Source organism: Hemiscyllium ocellatum, chromosome 28, assembly GCF_020745735.1.
Source record: "Hemiscyllium ocellatum isolate sHemOce1 chromosome 28, sHemOce1.pat.X.cur, whole genome shotgun sequence".
NCBI lineage: Eukaryota > Metazoa > Chordata > Chondrichthyes > Orectolobiformes > Hemiscylliidae > Hemiscyllium > Hemiscyllium ocellatum.
In genome coordinates, this window is record NC_083428.1 from 37,785,784 (window position 1) to 37,809,781 (window position 23,998).

Sequence of the window (23,998 nt, forward strand, 5' to 3'; positions counted from 1 at the left end):
AACTTAATGCATTTGGGTCTTACACTTTTTCTGAGCAATTACCCCAGATTTTTCCCAAGTCAATGCAGGAATCCGCCAGAGATTCAGAGATCACAAACTGTTTTGACATCATTACTAACTGGATGAACGTTCACTGAGGGATTTGTGTTTAGGTCGAGCCAGAAAACAGCAATATGACAATTCTGAAGAGGAGCCATATTGAACTCAAAACATTAACTCTGTTTTTCTCTCTCTCTTCTCTCTGCCATACCTGCTGAGTTTCTCCAGCATTCTCTGTGTTCGTTTCAGATTTCCAGCATCTGCAGCATTTTGCGATTACTGAAGATTGTTTCTGGGTTATAATCCTTCCCCCAACAAGAAACAGTCAATCGTTCATATTTCACTGCGGTCTCCCATAAGTGGAAGTGCTGAAGCTGATTCTTGCCCAATATGTAGGCCGTGGGCAGTCCCTCAATATTGGAGAATAATCAGCAGCAGAAAGGGGGAAGCAACTGAGCTGGAGTTTCCAAACAAAGTCCCCTCTCATCCACTTTTCAAAAACTTTAATTAAAAAATATAAACAAGTATTCAGAGCTGGAGGGAAAGCCCAGAGAGTCATAGAGCTGTACATCACAGAAACAGACCCTTCAGTCTAACTCGTCCATGCTGACCAGATATCCAAAATTAATCTAGAGTCATTTGCCAGCATTTGGCCCACATCCCTCTAAACCCTTCCTATCCATGTTCCCATCCAGAATCCTTTTAACCGTTGTAATTGTATGAGCCTCCATCATATCTTCTAGCTGCTCATTCTATACATACCCAATCTTCTGTGTGAAAATGTTCTTCCTCAGGTCCCTCTTATGTATTTCCTGTCTCCCCTTAAACCTATGCCCTCTAGTTTTAGACTCGCCTATCCTGGGAAAAAGACCTTGACCATTTATCCTATCCATGCCCCTCATGACTTTATAAACCTCTACAAGGTCACCCCTCAATCTCTGATGCTCCAGGGAAAATAGCCCCAGCCTATTCAGCCTCTCCCTATTGTTCAAACACTTCAACTCCAGCAACATCCTTGTAAATTTTTTTCTGCACCCTTTCAAGTTTAAAACATCCTTCCTATATTAAGGTGACCAGAATTGAATGTTGTATTCCAAGAGTGGTCTAACCAATGTTCTGTTCACCCGCAACATGGCATCCAAAGTCCTATACTCAATGCACTGACCAATAAAGGCAAGCATATCAAATGTCTTCTTCACTATCCTGTCTACCTATGACCCATTTTCGAGGTAATCGCCATGGCTGCACTCTCTCTAACCAAGAGGGTTGTCAGGTCTGTAGGCTTGGTTGAAGCACTACTCCCTAGATCAACCGTTGGGTACTTTTCTCCACATGGAGAATCTTAACAATGGAGGCTCTTAACAAGGAGAAAGTGAGAACTGCAGATGCTGGAGATCGGAGTCAGGAGTGCGGTGCTGGAAAGACACAGCAGGTCAGGCAGCATCTGAGGAGGAGGAGAATTGACATTTTGGGCATGAGCCTTCATCAGGAATGACTCTTAACAAACCTAGCTACCTGCTCACCTCATGGTGGCAAATGGCCTTTGTGAGCCCCAAACTCATCTTGGCCAAGATGGCTGATATCACAATGGGATGGAGAAGCTAACTCCTTTTATGCCCCGTATGCCTCCCATTCCTAATATCAAGGGAGCCTCAAACAGTCATCATGTGGAGCTCCTGGAATGAGGCTCCATTTTCAGGGATGAGAGTGTTACTGAAGATGCCAGCTTATACAAAATTCCCAATTGAAAATGGAACTGGTGTGCCTCAGACTCATTGTTATAACTGAGGCTATTCTAGCTTGACATTAGATATTATTATCCCCAATCTTGATAAATGGCTGGGTCAAATGTTGCTCAGAGGATTTTCAATTGATTGATATCTACTTTTAAAGTCATTCCTGCCCAAGATAAAAATGAATCGACATTTAAGGACTGACACATTCACTCTCTTTTTTGAAATAGAGAAACTACAAGATTTGCCCACATGACAAAAAAAAACACCTGATTGTGACAGATATGGCCTTGATACAAAATATTAATGTAAGCTAATTCACTGAAGGAAAGGAGAAAATGGTTGCATTTAGAAGCTAACACCAGAAAACTGCCCAACAATTTGTCACTGACAAACCAACTGGAGAAATGTGGCAGAAACACCTCAAAGGCTTCATGGAATTAGTAGCATGTTATTCCTAAGTATCGATATTTTCCCTTGGTCCCTTTGCAGACAATAAAATTATCACTGGAGTGTTAATCCAGAGACCCGGCTAATGTTCTGGGGAAAACAAACCATGCTGGAGATCACAGCAGGGCCAGGCAACACCCATGGAGGCTGAGCAAGCTGACATTTCGACTCTTCATCAAAGTGTTCTGGGGATCTGGGTTTGAATCCTACCACAGCAAATGGTGGAATTTGAATTCAATAAAATAAAATCTGGAATTAAAAGTCTCATGATGACCATGAATCTACTGTCATTTGTCAGGAAAATCCATCTGGTTCACTAATGTCCTTTAGAGAAGGAATCTGCCATCCTTAACTGGTCCAGTGTACATGTGACTCCATACCCACAGCAATTTAGTTGACTCGTAACTGCCCTCTGGGCAATAACTGTTGGTATAACTAGTGATGCCTTCATCCTGGGAATGAATAAAGAAATTTATTTTAGGACAACTCCATTCATATTATGGCGCTCACAACATGCCAATTTGAATAAATCCTACTTCTTAAACACTCACCCAATATTCCTGTCTTTAAACTACCACCAAACCTCAAACAGATCATTGTTCATAGCAAGCTGCCCGGCTCTCAGGACAACTCCATACAACCCTGTCACGGTGGACGCTGCAAGACATGTCAGATTGTGGACATAGATACCACTATTACGCATGGGAACACCTCCCACCTTGTACATGGCAGGTGCTCATGTGACTCAGCCAACGTTGTCTATCTTATATGTTGCAAGCAAGGTTGCCCAGAGGCATGGTACATTGGGGAAACCATGCAAAGGCTACGACAACGGATGAATGGGCACCGCACAACAATCAACGGACAGGAGGGTTCCCTCCCAGTTGGGGAACACTTCAGTGGTCCAGGACATTCAGCCTTGGACCTTGGGGTGACCATCCTCCAAGGTGGACTTCGGGACAGGCAGCAGAGGAAAGTGGCCGAGCAGAGGCTGATAGCTAAGTTCGGTACTCATAGGGAGGACCTCAACCGGGACCTTGGGTTCATGTCACATTACAGGTGATCACCATTGCACTACACACACACACACAGATATTCCTACACACACACACACACACACACACTCTCACATACACATGGACACAGGTACACACAGACGCGCACGCAGACACCCCCACACACCCTTTTAGACACACACACTCCCACACTCACACATGCACCCCCTCACAGACTTAAGACACTCTGCACTCACTACACATACACACATACACTTTCTCACACTCACAACCTCCACCCCAGACAGACACACACACACAGACTCACAAAGACCCACATGCACACATATATTTTGTGGGGTGAATTTGTACTTGCAGGGTTACGTTGCACTTTGCTCAAAAGCTGCACACATTCATGTAGAACTCTGAGCTCAAAAACTGCATGAATTTATGTAAAACTCTGTTATCTCACATTTTAGATTAGAATCAATCTAAACATCAGGTCATAGACAGAGAACACAGAGGGCTAACACCTTCAACATATTGTCTAGCTATCACCATTGTTACCGAGAATGCAACTTTTAAAAAAAGGTTTTGTGATTTACACATGAAAGAAGTGAAACTATCACTCTATTCTAACAGATGAAAGGCTTAACAAACAATCAATTTTTCAATGTATAATTTCAGTTATATCACACTGCAAATTTTTGCTATAAATCCTGTGTTACGATCGAGCCCTCCACTATCATCTGATGAAGGGGCATCGCTCCGAAAGCTAGTGTGCTTCCAATTAAACCTGTTGGACCATAACGTGATATTGTGTGATTTTTAACTTTGTACACCCCAGTCCAACACTGGCATCTCCAAATCAATATTCCTGCTGAGGAAGTACATGATGAGTTTTCAGGCAGCATGGATAGACAAAAGGAGAAAGTTACTTTTATGTGGTGCCTTTTATTTCATCCGGATGCTCCAAATCAGTTCACAGCTCAAGGTGTGCTTCTCAAGTTCAGGTACTATTGACAAACAGTGAAAAGCCTCAACCAATTTCAGCTCAGCAAGGTCACACAAGCAGAAATGAGGTGCACCTTTCATCCATGTCAAAAAATAAACCAATGAAAAAGCAAAATGGCAGATCTCCACAGGGCTATAGGCCAACTCTCAGAAGTATTTGGGAGGAAAATGCTGAGCTTCCCGCACCCAAAGCCCTTGTGAGAGTACTAATAAAGTTTCCACAATCTTACCAGACTGTAGGTTTGGTCTCCATTAGACAGAGATGACCGGTAATGTTTTAACCTGAGGGTCAGCACACCTCTGGCAAAGAGAGATGTAAAGAAGAATAATCTTTCATAGTAAGCTCAGCTAGCACAGGAATCAAACCCACACTGTTAGCATCACTCTATACTGCAAACCAGTTGTCCAGTCAACTGAGCTAGCCAATGCCCTTGTATGAATATGTGCGACAAAAGCTCTGTACAACGGAAACATCACTTCCTTGGTTATTATATTCCAAATTCCCTCTCGAGATAAAGGTCAACATGGCCTTTTTTGATTTCTCTTCGACCTACAATGTTTAGCGACAGTCAGATAGGGCCATAGTGCAATTCAATAAGGCAAAGGTGGCGAGGAAACAAGAGTAACCTGTAGCTGGGTTGTTAGAGAATGAATCAGAGAAACGACAACGATTAATAGATATTCTTTTAAACTCTTAAGTAGCCTAAATTTATTGCATAACCTACAAGTTCCAGCACTGAAGTAGTGGATTGCACCCATGAGTGCTATGTTAGTTCTCCTTAATTTCCTGAAAATTAATTGCCGATAAGAAACAAGCCTGTAAGCCAAAATAAGCGAAAGTGAGGACTGCAGATGCTGGAGATCGAAGTCAAAGTTAGAATGGTGCCAGAATTCGAAGGGCTTTTGCCCGAAACATCGATTTTCCTGCTCTTCGGATGCTGCCTGACCTGCTGTGCTTTTCCAGCACCACTCTAATCTTGACTATAAACTGAAATAATCCATCTTGGTGTTTAGTCATGGGACAAGTGGCAGGTTCAGTCCCAGATGGCAATGTTGTTCTCACATCCTTTAAATCCCCTTTCTTTTCAACCACCTATCAAATCTGTAGACATGGAACTGGCTTTGAACTTCAAACTGGCAAGAATATGTCACCAGGAGCAGCTGTGCCGTCTCACAGAGTTGACACGGGTATTGCAGAAGCCTGCTCACTACCGTCCCTATCAGAACAGTAAGGCAGGCCATAATGTTTTCTCATGGGGTCCTGAAAGTAAACAGACCATTTTGGTTTGAAGTTACTTGTGGGGCCTCTTCTGGCCCCGGCCTCTGTTCCTGTGAATTTGTTGCTCTCCTGTTGCTGAGGCTCAATTTACAAGATGTACAGCAGCTTGGGAGGAAGACCCACCACAAATCTTTCAGGAATGGATGTTAAACACAACCTTGCAAGTGTCATCCAAATTCCACAATCAAATATTATCGCCAAGTGAAGGATAAAATTGTGACTGTTTTCACTGAAATAGAGAAGGTTGATACACGTGGGTAAAATAAATGGTCTGGATATAGCATCGACAAATTGTTTTGAACAATTTACAGATGTAGAATGAGAATGGATAAGGTTTAATTTGGAAAAGAGAAGACTATATGACAATGGCTTAATCTACAGCAGCTGGCGATTCAGGTAGAGAATGAGATTCAATTTTTTTTCTCACCCCTATCATGAGCTGGGCTGGAACCTGGTTTCTAATTTGGTCTGACAATGCTTCCATTGGGCATCTTGGTACACTTAGGAACATAGAAAACAGAAACATTTATCCCCTGGAGCCCGTTCCACAATTCAACTGGATCATGGCTTATCTTCTGCCTCTAACTGTTTTCTTGCACTATCCTCATATCCCTTCAGGTCAGTAGTATCTTGAAATCTCCCAATTTCTGTCTTGACCATGTGTGGCTAGAAGGAGCCTGATGCCATTCCTTTTTCCTTGACTAAATGGTCAAAGAAGATCTGTAACCTTAGACATCATCTCCCTACATGTTGTTTTTTGTCGTGTAGTTAATGTTTATACACTCGCATACATACTTACCCCATCTCTCCTCAAATTTCTGATATTGTAAATTCAGGTGATCATAGATTTTTATTATTCTTCCAGATATGGTGGATTTGGAAGATTGGTGGATTCTTGGCTTGAGACCTATTGACAGAGATTCTGATCCTTACCATGATTCTGAGATTGAGCTTGTCTGGTCATCATGATGTTCCTCATTGATTCAATCCAAACAGTCATTGGTGGACCATTGTCCTCTCATGTAATGAGCTTGTTGTAGTTCCCCTGTACATTTCCCTCAACTATACAGACAAGGTATGAACACAACTGGTCCACTGACTAGTCCTGAATGACCGTACACTTCTGTTAAGATCCCTAATTCCTTTCTATTATCCTTGCTTAAATATGGCAATCTCTTACATTTTGACATCAATAGTAGTGGGCAGCCTGCTGCCAGTGGGAACACTGCTCCTTCTCACAAACAGAAATCCATGGATTCTGGGTCTGGGAACCAGGCAGCGTCTTTGGTAGGGTAGGGAATTAAGTCTTCAGTTTTCTAATCATCAGTGACTCTGAGAGTGTTTGGTCACACTCCAGTGGGATGTACCAGTTGTTTAACAGGACAGTACAAATGTTGGCAATTTTCCCCAAGAAGGATTTAACCATCTGGACGCACTCACTCAGCTTCCCCTGTTGATTTCTTGGTGAGTTTGTTCCAGGTTCAAACACAGACCAAGCTGAAAACGGCCTGAAAAATTCATCAGCAAAAGGTGGGCCAAACTCTGTCACATCATGAAACTCATACATATAAAATATTTCATGCAAGACCCTGACAACTGCCTTTGTTTTGATGCAATGTAACCTTTTCATTTCAATCTGCTGAGAAAAATAGTTGACAGCACTAATGTAAGATATAAATAGATCAGTTTCCATTTGTTCCCAATGGGGGGAATTAGTGGGGCTCTGTCGTTCTTGCTGCACAGGCCTGTGACTAGCATAGCTCTCATTGTCAGTCATAGGATCTTCCATCTTCTTTGAGATCCCAAGCCATCACACCAGTGCCAACCTCTGGGTCTACACTTGAGAATTTTCATGTGTTTTCTTGTCTGGGATTTATCACCATAACAAAGCTGGAGAAATGAGACTTTCATCAAGTACCAATAAGTCATGTATGAATGTGAAATGCTGTTGGTGTTTAAAATAGGAATCACTGTAACTATGGTGGTATCTTTGTCAACTCTTCCTCATCTAACAGGGAGATTCAGGGCTTATGGTTCATACCTCTCAGGGCTTTCAGGCCAAGGATATAGTCTGAACAGCTCACAACAAGCCCAGTAACTACCAGAACCTCCCTAGGGATGGGCAAGAAATGTCAGCTTGGCCAGCGATGCCCTCATCCTGTGAATGAATTAAAACAAAACTGGGTTATCACACCTAGAAATATATTCATGAACCAACTTCTGAATAGGAAACATTGTAACAGCTACATTTTTGGGGGGACTGTATTATTCCATCCTCATTGATAATGTGTCACAATAGGGGTGAATAGATACCTTGTTTAAAAAAACCTCACACTTACAGGTTGAGGTTAAACCCTTTCACCTCTAGGTGTTTTAAAACTTTGATTATATTCCTCAACTACATGCCCCTTGTATCAATTTTAAAGATAGTGAGGATGGCAGATGCTGGAAAGTCAGAGTTGATAAAACGTGGAGCTGGAAAAAACATAGCAGAAGTCAATAAAATTTGGAGCTGTGTTTTTTCTGGCTCCATATTTTATCGACCCACCCCACCTTGTATCAAAGTCATTTATGTGATACTTTCCAAATCTTGTAAAATATTTAACATAATCCAGTGAAAAATCTCTGCCACTGAGGTGATCATATTTGGCAGCCTGCTGAAATAAAGAAATAAACAGTCTTCATTGTCCCTCTGTCAGAACCTACTATTGCCATTTAGTTGACTGAAAATTTAACTTTTAAATTATTTGCTTAAACTGTTGTCAACTATAGACATAGAGCAGATTTCGCTCACCTTGTTGAGCTACATTAGGTTAACACAAATTCTGATTTAGCTTGTGGATGGTAACCATGTCTAAATGTGATGATGCTGTCATTTTAACAAGGTTATTTTGTCCTTTTTTTTAAGAAAGGTTGTAAAGGCAGAAGCGCCCGAAATGTCTCAGAAAGAGTCTAGTTTAACAATGGCGGGCGAGTGGCAAGTTCTCCCAGTTCAGATTTGTTTCTAGTTTGGCTTAGTTATAGCAGAGAAGCTGCTGCAGAGAATGGTTCCAAGCTTCAGCAGATGATTCTTGCCTGGCTTTTCTCTCTGAAATCTCTCATTCCCATAAGAACCTGTTTTTGAATTTGCCTTTTGTTAACGGGCATGCATATAGGATGTTGTGGGAACTGGAACAGCTCTTTAGTTAAGTTGTGTTATTGAGTCAGTTGAGTTTTCAAATAGTTAAGTTATTCTAAATTCTGTTTTATTTTGTTCGTGTTTCAATTGTAGAGTTTAAATAAATTCTGCTTTGCTTAAAGCCAAGTGGTTTGACCAGCTGCATCACTCCTGGAATATCCACTCACACCTGTCTTTAAAATAAGAAGTTAGGGTCTAGGCTACCTTCTTAAAAAAATTTGAGGGGTTCTGGCCTGGTCCATAACAAATACCATTGAGTTGTTTTGGTCACCAGAGAAATTATAGCCTTTCTGGTCATTTCATCAAGTTGCCTCAAACCTTGATTCATTAAGGAATGCAGGTTCTTCCTCCCTTAGTGTGATGCTGTATGTTGACTTGCATTTGCCGAAAGCAGTGAACAATTTAGCATAACCCTTCTTAAAAGATACTTTTATGCCTGTGCTGTCTTAACTTCTTCAAAGTTTTGATGAAGGTTGAGGACAAAACATGTCCCTTACTGAAGAGTGAGGTTTTCTGATTATGAATGGTGAGTACATTCTCCACCGTCTGATCCCTTTATGTTGCGGCATTGTTTGTATCGTATTTCAATATTGAGAATTATGTTGCCTGGACTGTGCTAATTCTCCTTTGTAGGCTGTAACTTTTGTTTAGTCAGCCATGTTTGTTTTTGAACTGATAGACAATGACATTCAACCCAGTATCAAATTTAAAATACCTTACTGGCATATGGGTGTTCTGTCAAACCCGAAGTCACTCGGATTTCAATTTTCCCTTAGGAATCTATTAGGTATCTGAAATAATTGTCACCAAGTCACCCTTTATTGACATGTTCGCAGTACACTGGCTGTGGCCAGCCAGCTCAGAGTCAGTCTTCTGAACTGAAGAGATTCTAAAGCCCCTGGTTATATTTTGTTTTGAGATTCTAATCTCCTGTTCATATTTTTTGCCCCCTACACTACTGCCATACATCAGTATTGCTGATATACCCCAACAGGAGAAAGTGAGGACTGCAGATGCTGGAGATCAGAGCTTCCTTGAAGAAGCTCTCTTTCTCCCTCTACATTCAGCTCTGATCTTCAGCATCTGCAGTCCTCACTTTCTCCTCGAAGATTTTAACCTACTGCGAATCCTCTTGCAAGGATGCATTCCTTGAAGAAGCTCTCTTCCTCCCTCTACAATTCAGCTCTGATATACCCCAACACCAATGTTGTGTGTGGGCAGCTGCAAAACACAGTGAAAACACCAAATGTAAAGAACTTTATTAATATTCCACCACCAGGAAAGACATCCATGTGGCCAAGGAACCAGGGACAAGCAAAGCCGAAGTGAGCAATGTTTACGTGAAAACAAATTGAAGGGGAGGGCAGAGAGTAAATCAAAATAGAGGTGGAGGGGGAAATAAAGCACTCTACTCCCTACGGTGCCTACCTCTCCTTAATGAGGTCCACAGATTTGCTGGACACCGCATGGTCCTTCTTCAGAGCTACCTGGGCCTGAACATAACCGTGGAAGAGGGGCAGGCAATCGGCCATAATGGCCCCCTCCATGCCCTGGTGTCTGGACCTGTTTATGGCCAGTTTGGCCAGGCCTCGGAGCAGGCCCACGAAGAGATCCTCTGACCTGCCGTCCCTTCCTCCACACCGTGTACCTAAAGATCAGGAGCGTGGGACTGAAGTGCAGCCAGAAACAGAGGGGGAAGGTTCTTCAGGTAACTAAAAAGGAAATGCAAATGCCCACATCCCATATATACATGGTCCATGGACTCCACAGCGCCATAGAACAAGCAGTTGGGCTGGGAGTCTCTGAACCACCGCAATCTGCGGTTGCAGGGGACTGCTGCATGAAGCATCCTCCACCCCAGATGCCTGAGAGAAAGGAGGAGGACTCCCGCATAGAGAGCCCTCCACTGGGGATACCCCTGCCCAGTGGCAAATGGAGCAGTGGATATGGGGAAAGAGGTGAGCTCCTGTTTATACTTTCGTTTACATGGAGAATTCTTGACACTGATCCAGCTCCCTCAGAGACAGCTCTCAGAGTCATAGAATGTCTGACACTCCTTTTTTTTATTTAGAGCCAGCTCTCAGAATGAACAGGATGTCCAATATTCCTATTCCTTTCTTTTTATTTTCTCCCACATTACTGCCTAACAGCAATAGTGCTTATTTCTCCCCAGCACCCATGTTGTGTGTGTGCAGGTGTTGGACACAGTGAAGAACAAGAAGTGTATAAACCTTTATTTATATTTTACCGCCAGGAAGAAAGGAAACACCCGCGTGGCCAGTGACAAGCAGTGCCCTTCACAACAAAGGGCAATGCTGTGTGATCAAACAGTGAAGGGGAGGGCAGGGATTAAATCAAAAGACAGTTGGAGGGGGAAATAATGCACTCCACTCCCTGGGGTGCCCACCTCTCCCTGAACAGCTCAAGGGTGTTGGTCACCGTGTGCTCCTTCTCCAGAGACACCCGGGCCTAAATGTAACCATGGAAGAGAGGCAGGCGATCGGCCTAACGACCCCCTCCATGGACCGCTATCTGGGCCTGTTTATGGCTAGTTTGGCCAGGCTCAGGAGCAGACCCGTGAGGAGGTCTCTAACCTATCCACCCCCCCTCTGCACAGGGTGCCCAAAGATCAGGAGTGTGAGACTGAAGTGCAGTCAAAAGCAAAGGAAAAGGTTTTCCAGTAAACTAAAAACGGAGTGCAAATGCCCACACCCCATATATACATGGTCCACGGCCAGCAACACAGAACAAGCAGCTGGGCTGGGAGTCCATGAACCACCGCAATCTGCGGTTGCAGTGGACTGCTGAATGCAGCACACTCCACTCCAGGTCCCTGAGAGAAAGGAGGAAGACTCCCGTGTAGATAGCCCTCCATTGGGGATCCCCACCGCCCGGTGGCAAATGGTCATGCCAAGGCGTGTCCATGCAGTGGATGAGGGAGAAGAGGTGGATAGTGTGCAGCAGCAGTCTGTACAGTGCCCGCCGTGATACATCCCTGAGAGGGACAAAACTAAAGTTCCAGAGATGGCCTCAGGTTGTGGGGCACAGGGCTCTCGCGGGAAGTACGGGATCTTGGGAGCTCCTGATTACGTTGGTCAGGCAGGGCTTTTCTGACTGGCTCAGGTTAACAATCCCAAGCGAGGACCTCATAGTCAACAAGATCTAGCTGGTTCCAATCACTATAGTATCTTTTTTAATGGTGGTGTTTCCAGTTCATTATCATCTTTGTATTAGTAAGCATAGTTTTAGCTTTTACATTGTCCCTTCTGTTACCTTAATTCTGCTTTATGATATTCCAGGTGCTATGATGTCAATATTCTGTAGCCCTTAGCTTCAGGTCAAATTTAGCAGTTGTCTCTAATTCTGAATAACCCATACAGCCACGTCTAATGGTGAGGCTACCTGTGGTGGCAATGCTCAGGATTTCCTCTTCTGTTTCTAACTTTCTAAGCCTGTTTTTTTTCCCCATTGCTTTAAGGTTTTTTATATTGCTCAGGAGGGATTTTAATTTTACCTGTGGATCTTTGATTTGAGGGGAGTACAGGAGGAGAAACATCAAGTGCATGACTGTCTAAAAGTGACCAGGCAGGTCGAGCCAGTTGTGAAATAGATTTATAGGATCCTTGGGTTTATAAATCGAGTAAAAAGTGAGGTCTGCAGATGCTGGAGATCAGAGCTGAAAATGTGATGCTGGTTAAAGCGCAGCACGTCAGGCAGCATCCAAGGAATAGGAAACTCGACGTTTCGGGCACAAGCCCTTCATCAGGAATGAGGAGAGTGTGCCAGGCAGGCTAAGATAAAAGGTAGGGAGGAGGGACTTGGGGGAGGGGCGATGGAGATGTGATAGGTGGAAGGAGGTCAAAGTGAGGGTGATAGGCCGGAGTGGGGTGGGGGCGGAGAGGTCAGGAAGAAAATTGCAGGTTAGGAGGGCGGTGCTGAGTTCGAGGGAATTGACTGAGACAAGGTGGGGGGAGGGGAACTGAAGAAACTGGAGAAATCTGAGTTCATCCCTTGTGGTTGGAGGGTTCCCAGGCGGAAGATGAGGCGCTCTTCCTCCAACCGCCGTGTTGTTATGTTCTGGCGATGGAGGAGTCCAAGGACCTGCATGTCCTCGGTGGAGTGGGAGGGAGAGTTAAAGTGTTGAGCCACGGGGTGGTTGGGTTGGTTGGTCTGGGCGTCCCAGAGGTGTTCCCTGAAGCGTTCCGCAAGTAGGCGGCCTGTCTCCCCAATATAGAGGAGGCCACATTGGGTGCAGCGGATGCAATAGATGATGTGTGTGGAGGTACAGGTGAATTTGTGGCGGATATGGAAGGATCCCTTGGGGCCTTGGAGGGAAGTGAGGGAGGAGGTGTGGGCGCAAGTTTTGCATTTCCTGCGGTTGCAGGGGAAGGTGCCGGGAGTGGAGGTTGGGTTGGTGGGGGGTGTGGACCTGACGAGGGAGTCACGAAGGGATTGATCTTTGCGGAACGCTGATAGGGGAGGGGAGGGAAATATATCCCTGGTGGTGGGGTCCGTTTGGAGGTGGTGGAAATGACGGCGGATGATACGCTGTATAGGGAGGTTGGTGGGGTTGTAGGTGAGAACCAGTGGGGTTCTGTCCTGGTGGCGGTTGGAGGGGCGGGGCTCAAGGGCAGAGGAGTGGGAAGTGGTAGAGATGCGGTGGAGGGCATTGTCGATCACGTCTGGGGGGAATCTGCGGTCTTTGTAGAAGGAGGCCATCTGGGCTGTACGGTATTGGAACTAGTCCTCCTGGGAGCAGATGCGGCGGAGACGATGGAATTGGGAATATGGGATGGCGTTTTTACAGGGGGCAGGGTGGGAGGAGGTGTAGTCCAGGTAGCTGTGGGAGTCAGTCGGTTTATAGTAGACGTCTGTGTTGATTCGGTCGCCCGAGATAGAAATGGAAAGGTCTAGGAAGGGGAGGGAGGAGTCTGAGACGGTCCAGGTGAATTTGAGGTCGGGATGGAAGGTGTTGGTAAAGTTGATGAACTGTTCAACCTCCTCGTGGGAGCACGAGGCAGCGCCGATACAGTCATCGATGTAGCGGAGGAAAAGGTGGGGGATGGTGCCAGTATAGTTGCGGAAGGTGGACTGTTCCACATATCCTACGAAGAGACAGGCATAGCTGGGGCCCATCCGGGTGCCCGTGGCAACTCCTTTAGTTTGGAGGAAGTAGGAGGATTGGAAAGAGAGGCATAGAGTATAAAAACAAGGAAGTGATGCAACACTTCAACAAATCATTGGTCAGACCACGTTTGGAGTATTGTGTTCAGTTCCAGGCAACTTATTTAAGGACATTAATGCCCTGGAGAGAGTGCAAAGGAGATTTACTGGAATGATACCAAGAATGGGGGACTTTAGTTTGACGGAAAGATTCCAGAGATTGGGGTTATTCTCCTTGGAGCAGAGAAGATCCAGAGGTGACCCTATTGAGATGTTCAAAATTATGAACAATTTAGACAGGGTAAAAAAGGATGTTCTGTTTCCACTAGTTGGTATGTCAGTAACTAGGGGTCACAATTTCTTAGTCTGAAACTGTTCCTAATTCTAAAACTTTGCCTATTCAGAAGAAACTTCCTTCCTGAATTGAGCCTGTGCAAATGACATTAAAGATACTATATAAGTGAAACATGTTGTTAAAATGGACAGAGGGCCCTATTGCATTTAATCCAGCTGACTGCAATTTTAAACTGGGGGTGATTACACCTACCCTGGATCAGCAGAATGTTTTTCAGGTATTTGGACTGACTGCTTTGCCCTGGGGTTCTGAGCAAGTGAACGATAAGGACTGAGTGACAGGTCCTGGAACCAGGACCAGAACAGATTCCATTCAGTAACTTCAAAACCTCTCGTTTTCATTTTCAAAACCCCACAAAGAGTCCTTGCCCCAACCCGCAAAGCAAGTGAGCAGCATATGAATGGCATTAAAATAAACCAATTGCCCTCATTATCCCTCGAAAATAGTCCCACTGTTTGCTCTGTCGTGCGCCTGTCTTGGAATTCAAATCCTGCCCCAGGCCGAAAGGTTTGATTGGCAGTTTAGAGAAACAGGAATGGAAAGGGGTGTGAGAGTAATTGAGCCATCTGGGTCTGAGTCTACAACTTATCCTGAACATAAATACCCGCATGAATTGGTTGGACTGTGTTGCCTATAGTTTCTGTGTAATTATTAGGAAATCACAGAACACGGTTTGCACAAATCACTGGTGGATACATTGACTGTCTTCCATTATTTCAGACCAGGGACTTGTAGATTACACAATAAACTTAGGCTACTTAAGGATTTAATAGAACATCTCTTAATGAGAAGCTTTTGTTGTCTCTATCATTCACTTTTTAACAACTGAACTAAAGGTCATGTTAGTTTTCCCTTCAGCTTTACCTTATTGAGTTCCTGTACAGCCATACCTCCCTACTGTCTGCAGGTACAAAAAGAAACTGAAAAGGCCAAAGCTATCTTGAACTTTACCTCGAGGCTGGATTGGAATTTAAAATTGTGGAAGTGATGCTTTAGTTATGTGGAGTTTTAGTCGGATGTCACACAGAGTACCCAGTTCAGTTGTCCGCATTAAACCTCCAGTGCAACCATAGTTGAAAAGTATGGCTCTGGAAAAGCACAGCAGGTCAGGCAGCTCCGAGAAGAGGAGAGTCAACATTTTGAACAAAAGCCCTTCGTCCAATTGTGCCCATGGCAGAGATCCAGAACAGATTCAGAAGGGATATACCTGACCTTAGAGAGTTGAATTATGAGGGAATCGTTTGAATTTATTTGAGATTTACGAGTTGAGGAGGTAATGCAATCATGATGATTTTGATTAGATTCAATATGGTCAGTATGAGGAAACTACATCCTGTGATAGGAGAGTCTGGAGCCAGAGGGAGCATCTTTGAATCAAAGAGAAAGGAAATTCCTTTCTTTTATGGACCCTGGACCAAATGAAATGTTCAAGACTGAGGTAACTCGATGCTTCTGGGGTAAGATTTGGCACAAAGCTGGAGAACAAATCGGCAATAATCAGATTGAAGGGTTCAACAGATATAAGGGGCAGAATGGCCTTCACTTACACCTATGCACAATAAATAGAATACTCTGTTTTTCTGTCAGTTTGATGAGACAATCATTACTGTGGCCCTGCTTCAGACTGCAAGAAGAGATCCTCCCACACCCTTTCCAGGATAGGAGAGCAACATCACTTTAATATGCTGGATGCTCATTAAATAAAAAGCCTCATCTGTATGGCTGCATCCACTCTGTCAACATTTAAATGGAAGGGTCAGAGTGGCTCAGGGTTTTATGGAGAGGCACTTGAATGATCTAATTACATTGTTGTCCATTATGTAGCTTTTAAATGCAATCACTTACTTTTAATGCATGGTCATTCTTTGTTGCCATTTTTTTTATATACAAATGAGAGCTGGCCTTTCATATGATTCAACTTAGATACCAGGAAGGAAAGACCTTCAACCAGCGCTATTAAAGGTAAATTGAACAGCAAAGCTGTTGAGAACAAACAGGGGAACCTTCTGGTCTCAACACATTCTGAATTACACACCGAGTGTATTACAATATGAACTGCATTACAACATATATGTATTGGAATCTTGCAGTGCTGATCCATCTCTTGTGATTTCTCAGTCCACCCGCACATTTATAGAACTCCACTGAGCTGCAATGGGGCCCGATGAATACAAGGAGCATGATATATAACAGAGCTCCAATCTTGATGGGGACCCTGTTTGGAACTCTGACAGCTCAGGTATTTACAAAAGGACTGAGGCAACTAGTTTAGACAAAAATATGTTAATACGTAAATATCAAAGAGACTGAATATTAGCTTAGCTAGTCTGTTGCAATAAATTTGTTGGAACTACAATGAACACAGTCTCTAAACTAAACTTCTCTATAGAATCCCTACAGTGCAAAAGCAGGCCATTTAACTGATCAAGTCCACACCAACCATCCACAAAGCATCCCACCTACAACCATGCAACATTGCTAGTGGTTCATCTACCTAACCTACAGACCGTTGGACACTATGGACAATTTAGTATGGACAATCCACCTTACCTGCTCATCTTTGGACTGTGGGAGGAAACCAGAGCACACAGAGCACACGTATGGAGACACAGAGAGTCACCCAGGGGTGAGCTTGAACCAGGACCCTGGTGCTGTGAGGCAGCTGTGTTAACCACTCAGCTACTGTGCTGTTTCTTAACTGTACTTTCTTTCTGCTTCTATCATTTATATCCCAAAAAGTACAAGATAAATACTTAGCAACAGTTGGAAGATTAACCAATTGTTTCATACATTGCTGTAAGGACAGAGATTCCTTGGGCCTTCTGTTTAATTACAGCAAGGATTTCCCTTCAAATCTCCTTGAGCCATCCCATGGTTGTAAAGTTCCCATTCAGCCCAGAGATATAATGTAACCACCTCAGCTCCGAACTGCCCTGATTCTAATACAGTTTAACTTTGGAGTCTTGCATCGAAAACTCACTCTCTCTCTTTTCAGCTCAACCATATTTACAGGTACTGTTGACTTTAATGATATATTCAGTTAGCAAAAGATTTAAATCCCATTACCCAATTTTTGGAATTTCAACTGAATTCCATTAATCCTGCTCTGCAACTGGATTGCTCTAAACATCAAAACAAAACAAAACTCCTTCAAACAGAAGCAGATGTAAAATGTCTTCTTGTTTGGGTTTGTTGGTTAAGAGTCACCAGATTGTGTTTATCGGGTACCCATTGTTCTTGAATACGCCATACAAGTGTTTTTCTTCTGCTGCTCATAGTTGCTGGGTGTGGCAGTGTGTTCTGGCCTATTTAAATAACATCCTGATGCAACTCCATTTGTGAGTGTTGGGATAACTGCTTCTGTAGTTGAGTATTTGGTCTCTGTATGTGACTTTCCTGTAGACACTGATCTGCAGCTCTCCATTGGCTGTTCGTTCCACTGTGACATTGAAGAAGGTGAGTCTGTTGTTGTTCTCTTCCTGTTTGGTGAAATTTATGCCAGTAAGGATGTTGTTAATGATATTGTATGGTTCCTCTAATTTGTTTCGTGATGACAATGCTGTCATCCACATAATGGACCCAAAGCTTTGGTTGGATCATGTGCAGCGCTGTTCAAGTCTCTGCATCACTGCTTCTGCATAGAATCCTGATGTTGGTTAGCACTACTACCTCACAGCGCCAGGGACCCAGGGTTTGATTCCAGCCTCAGGCGATTGTCTGTGTGGAGTTTGCACATTCTCCCCATGTCTGCTTGGGTTTCCTCCGGGTGCTCCAGTTTCTTCCCACAATCCAAAGCTGTGCAGGTTAGGTGAATTTGCCATGCTAAATCGCCCCATAGTGTTTCAGGGATGTGTAGGTTAGATGCATTAGTCAGGGGAAAATGTAGAGTAGTAGCGGAATGGGTCTGGGTGGGTTACTCTTCGGAGGCTGGGTTTGGACTTGCTGGGCCAAAGGGCCTGTTTCCAAACTGTGGGATGTCTATTTCTAATTCATATAAGTGATCCCATGGGTGTCCCACTGATTTGTTTGTAGGTCATATCATTGTAAGTGAAGTGGGTTGTGAGGCACAGGTCTACTAGCTTGATGATGCTGTCCTTGTTGATGGAGTTGGTGCTGTCTGGTGTTTGTGTCCTCAATTCACCTAGTAATGAAGTCAGTGTTTCTTTGGCCAGGGTGATCTCAATTGATGTGAATAGGGCTGTTACGTCAAAGGAGACCATGACTTCATTCTCTTCTATCTTGGTATTCTTGGGTGGAGTGGATGGAGTGGCATATGTCTTCTCTGAGGCATTTCAGTTTATGATGAAGTTCCTTTGCTAGTCTATATGTCGGTGTGCCAGGAAGTGAGACTAAAGGATCCCTCAGACTCTTTAGCTAATCCATAAAAACGAAGTGTGTTGGATCCATCAGATTTCATTCTTTGGAGATCTCTCTTGTTAATTTTGCCTGATTTGTGGAGGTTCTTCAGTGACGCTGTGATACGATTTACTAGCAGTGGAGTCAGGTCCATCGCTACCTGCAGCTAGGTATCGGTATCTGTGGGTAGCGAGCTCACCTTTTCAATGTAAATTAGATTAAATTACTTACAGTGTGGAAACAGGCCCTTCAGCCCAACAAGCCCACATCGATCCGCCGAAGCGTAACCCACCCAGATCCATTCCCCTTCACCTAACACTACGGGCAATTTAGCATGGCCAATTCACCTAACCTGCACATTTTTGGACTGGGAGGAAACCCACGCAGACACAGGGAGAATGTGCAAACTCCCACACAGACAGTCACCTAAGGCAGGAATTGAACCCGGGTCTCTGGCGCTGTGAGGCAGCAGTGCTAACCACTGTGCCACTGTGTTCTATTTAGGCTGATGACCATGCGCCCTTTGTCTGCTGGTAGGATTCCAATATTCAAACAGGAACTCCATTAACAAACACATCGATTTGTACCTCATTTACAAACGTCTGAGAATAAGAACCAGAAATGATATCACCCACCTTAACAGTTCAAGGCACATAAACAGAAAGTGGGACAGAATACCAGTGCTTCACCGGAGGCTCACTGATGATGTTACATAGCATGGTAACGAAAGTCTGAGAACAAACCTACCAGCTCAATGAACAAACTTACAACCTGAACCTCAACCTCAGCTACAAATCTTCTCAAAAATCACTAACGTCTATCTATAGGTTATAGCTGAAGCGACCTTCAGGATGTGCAATAGGCAGAGAAACCATGAGAGGCCCTGAGTTTATCGTTCTCAGTCATTTCCACCAGATGAGCAAGGCACAGTGTCACCCCAGACTATGGATGCTCTGGGACACTGTCACAGAATGATGCCAACTACTGGAGTGGGTCTGGCACCTTGAAGGAGTGGCCACATCTGAGGAGCTGGAGAATCGACTTTTCAGGCATAAGATGCCAATCTCTTTTAATAATTAAAGCTCTAGTCCAGACAGCATCCAAGTAAATATCCTTTGCATCCTCTCCATTACTATGATATTCCTCTCAAAGTCAATTACAGAACTACAGACAATACTCTAGCTGTGACTGAACTAACGTTTTACACAGTTACTGCATAACCTCCCTGATCTTCAACTCTGTGCCTTGGTTAATAAAGGCAAATATGTCATATACCTTCTTCATAGTTTATCTATCTGTCCCACTACCAAAACAGAACAGTGAACAAGCAAACCAAGGGTCCTCTGATCCTCAGTGCTTCCCAGGGTCCTACCAGTCATCATGTATTCCCTTACCTTGTTTGTCATGATCAAGTACGTCACCTCTAATTTATCCGGTTTGAATTCCATTTGCCACTGACCAGCCCATTGAACCAGCCGGTCAAAATCCTCTCGTAGTCTAAGGCCAGCACCCTCACTGTTTACCATATCACCATTTTTTGCATCATCAGCTAACTTACTGTCAACTTTCCTTCTCTCAAGTCTAAATTGTTTGTATTGACCACAAACAGCAAGGGTCCCAAAACTGTGAGCCTCATTGGACATAGGCTTCCAGTCACAGAAAAGATTGAAAGGCTACTGAGAAGAGGTTTTGATGCTTGGATCGGTTTGTGTTTACCTTTCAGTACACATTGGATGACTCTCTAGAATCATTAAGGACTCCATTCTAATGCCTGAAGACCAATATTCCAATTCAAACAATAGTGTTGAACAAGGAAGACCATTCAGTCTCAGTTCATTTATTCAAATCTATTCAAGGATCCCTTGGTTATTATAACATGTATTGCCTCTCAATGATTCCATGACTTTATCTGGAAGTTTACTCTATCCAGTCCACACTTTGAGAGAAGAATTTCTTGCTATTGGCTTTAAAGTCACTACTTACTAGTATGAACCTAGTTTCTTTTCTCAAAGATGTTTTTAAGAATGTTTTTCTGTACCAATGCTACGTATCTCTCCCTGTTAAATATCAAAAGGCCAAAGATCTCTATTTGCTTGGCATTCATACCACTGCCAATCAGGCTCATTGTTCTTCAGTGGTGCAAGGAAAACAAACAACAGCATTAGGTTTCCTTATAGTCCCATCTGCATTGTAGACAACTGTTTTGACTGCATAACTCAAAATGTAATATCTTATTGGCTTTACTGACTGTTATGGGATGGAAAGCTTAGATTTGGACCAACTAATTAATCTGAGTCTCTTGAAGCACTTTCTTTAGGTGTTTTAACAGTTTATGAATTATACTTGCTATCTCTATCATGCGTTCTCTATTTAGTGTTTTTAACAGTATCGAGGAGAAAGAGAGGTCTGCAGATGCTGGAGATCAGGCTGAAAATGTGTTGCTGGAAAAGCGCAGCAGGTCAGGCAGCATCCAAGGAACAGGAGATTCGACATAGAATTTCCTGTTCCTTGGATGCTTCCTGACCTGCTGTGCTTTTCCAGCAACACATTTTCAGTTTTCAACAGTATCTCCAACAATATTCGTCCGTCAACACCAACGCTAAAAGAAGCAAGGTTAATGATGTTTATGGGATCCTGCACTGGGAAAAATGGCTGCCATACTTGCCCGCACAATGGTTAGGCAAGTTGGCAAAATGTTGGCGAAAGGAGAATAAAGTGGAAAAATGTGAAGCTGTTCATTTTGTAAGGGAGAACAAAAGACCAGAGTATGATGTAAATGGTGAAAAACTGCAGAAAACTGGAACACAAAGAGACTGGGGATATTTGTGCACAAAACATTGAAAGCTAACACACTGGTGCATCAGATAATCAAGAATGTTTAACGGAATGTTGGCCTTCATTTCAAGAGGTTTGGAGTGTAAGAGTAGAGGAGTCTTACTGCAATTGTGAAAGGTGCTAGTGAGACCACATCTGGAGTATTGTGAGCAATTTTAGATGTCTTATATAAAAAAAGACATTATTTAATTGGAGGCAGTTCAGAGAGGTTCACGAGGATGATCCCTAGTTAGAGGAATTGACTTATGAGCAAAGTGTAAACAGGTTGGGACTCTATTCAGAGCTGAAAATGTGTTGCTGGAAAAGTGCAGCAGGTCAGGCAGCATCCGAGGAGCAGGAGAATCGACATTTCGGGCATGAGCCCTTCTCCTCTGGGACTCTATTCACTAGGGTTTAGAAGAATGTGAGGTGATCTCACTGAAATCTCATATAGAATTGTTAAGGGGCTGGACAGGGTAAATGCTAAGGGAATGTTTCCCCTCATGGGATAGTCTAGTACCAGAAGACATAATCTCAGAATAAAGAGGCACCAATTTAAGACTGAGATATAAAGGAATTTCTTCTCTAAGAGAGTTGGGAGTCTTTGGACTGTTTGCCACAGAGAGCTGTGGCTGAGATAAATAGATTCTTAATCAGTAGGAGATGGTATGGAGAATACTCAGGAAAATGGACGTGAGGCATATTGGATCAACCATGATCCTATAGAAAGGCCAAACAGGCTTGAGAGGCCGAATGGCCTGCTCCTGCTCCTATTGCTTATGACCTTATGATTCAAAGTGATCAGTTATATGGAAGGGACTTTGACAATGATGTTAAAGCACTATATAAGATAAATTTTTTCTTTACACTTGGAAATCTAAACCATTGTGTCTGATGATTGCCAATTTACATCTAGTAATCCCAATTTATAGTTCTTGTGGCATAGTGGGCATCATTCTGGTCCCTGAGCCAGAAGCTCTAAGTTTGAGGCCCACTCCACAGGCTTGAAGGCCAGGGATGGTGCCCTTGTACTATGCCTAAAGTGGTTATCAGTGAGTAAATCCTTCTGAAGGCAAAGAGTGGGAACAGGAGAATTTCCTAGTCAGGCATTCTCAAATGTGGACTGACACACCTCTAGCTATAACATCTGCTAGCCAGTTCCAGGCTAAAATAGCCATAGAAACCAGCTAGAACACTTGCTTCTGTCTGCTTCGTGCCTCATAAAAGAGAAGAAAGAAAGAAATCTCACTATGTAACAACTGTCCTCAGGTGCCAAGTGCTCTATTAAAGGAAAGTGTTGTTTATGGAGGGTGTTCAATAAGCAGTAACTAGTCTACCTAAACTGATGCAGCTATCCATACAGTATAGTAATCAGTGGTGTTGTTCAAAAGTAGTCAAGACACTCGACAGAATGGCACATTTAACAAGCTGTGAAATGCTCTATCCAATCGAATGCAAGCTAAATTGTGCCATCAATCGTGCCACTTATTCATTCATTGAAATTGATCAGTAGAAGACTGACTAGTGGATATTCCACAGAAAAGCAGATTTAACAAGGAGAGAGATGCTTTGTTTCATGCAGCTAAATCATTATCAATTGTAGCATTTATTCATTTACTGAAATTGATTCGTGGAAATTGATCGATAGCAGCCCCGTCACTGATTAGTAGAGTTAACGAAATCCAAATGCTTCTTTTTAATCTGTGTTGTTGTTCACCTACAAAAACTTCTACTGATCATTCCATAGCTGAAAAGCAGTGGGAATTACAATGTAATTTCAGAATCCAGTCAGTGTGTGCAGGGGAAACTATACAATGGAATTAATTAATGATGCTGCTGCCTCTGAATGAGAAAGCTGGCTATTCACAGACTTTTACCACCCATCATTTCCCCACAAACAATACTACATAGACCAAGTCATCCCATAATTGGGCCAATATTGTGTTGCCATAGTCTTACCAGACCACAGGGTTGCTCTTTCATTAGACAGAAAGGACCGGTGTCTGTTTAACTTGAGGGCCACCACACCTCAGGTGAGGGAACAGGTTGAGAAAGAGAGTCCTTCCTGATAACCTCAGCTAGTGCTGGGAATTGAACTCACGCTATTGGCATCACATTGTTTAAAAAAGAAAAAACTGTCCAACCAACTGAGCTAAACAAACCCCTTTTGGATAGCTTGCAGGCTTCAGCATGTGCTGAAAATGTGTTGCTGGAAAAGCGCAGCAGGTCAGGCAGCATCCAAGGAACAGGAGATTCGACGTTTCGGGCATAAGCCCTTCTTCAGGCTTATGCCCGAAACGTCGAATCTCCTGCTCCTTGGATGCTGCCTCGCCTGCTGCGCTTTTCCAGCAGCACATTTTCAGCTCTGATCTCCAGCATCTGCAGTCCTCACTTTCTCCTCGAAGGCTTCAGCGTGTGGAAAGTTTTATTGCTGTCACACATTGAAATGAAAGTTTCGCAGGCAAGAAAAATAATTTCATGGGAGCATTGCTGTGCAGCAAGTGAGTTCTCTCCCATGTAAATCTCAGCCACCATCACAATCCAACATGCCCTCCCTTCGCAAAGTTCAACTTACTGCTGCCCTCCTTTCTCTCACTCCAAATAAAGCTGCAGATATGTGAA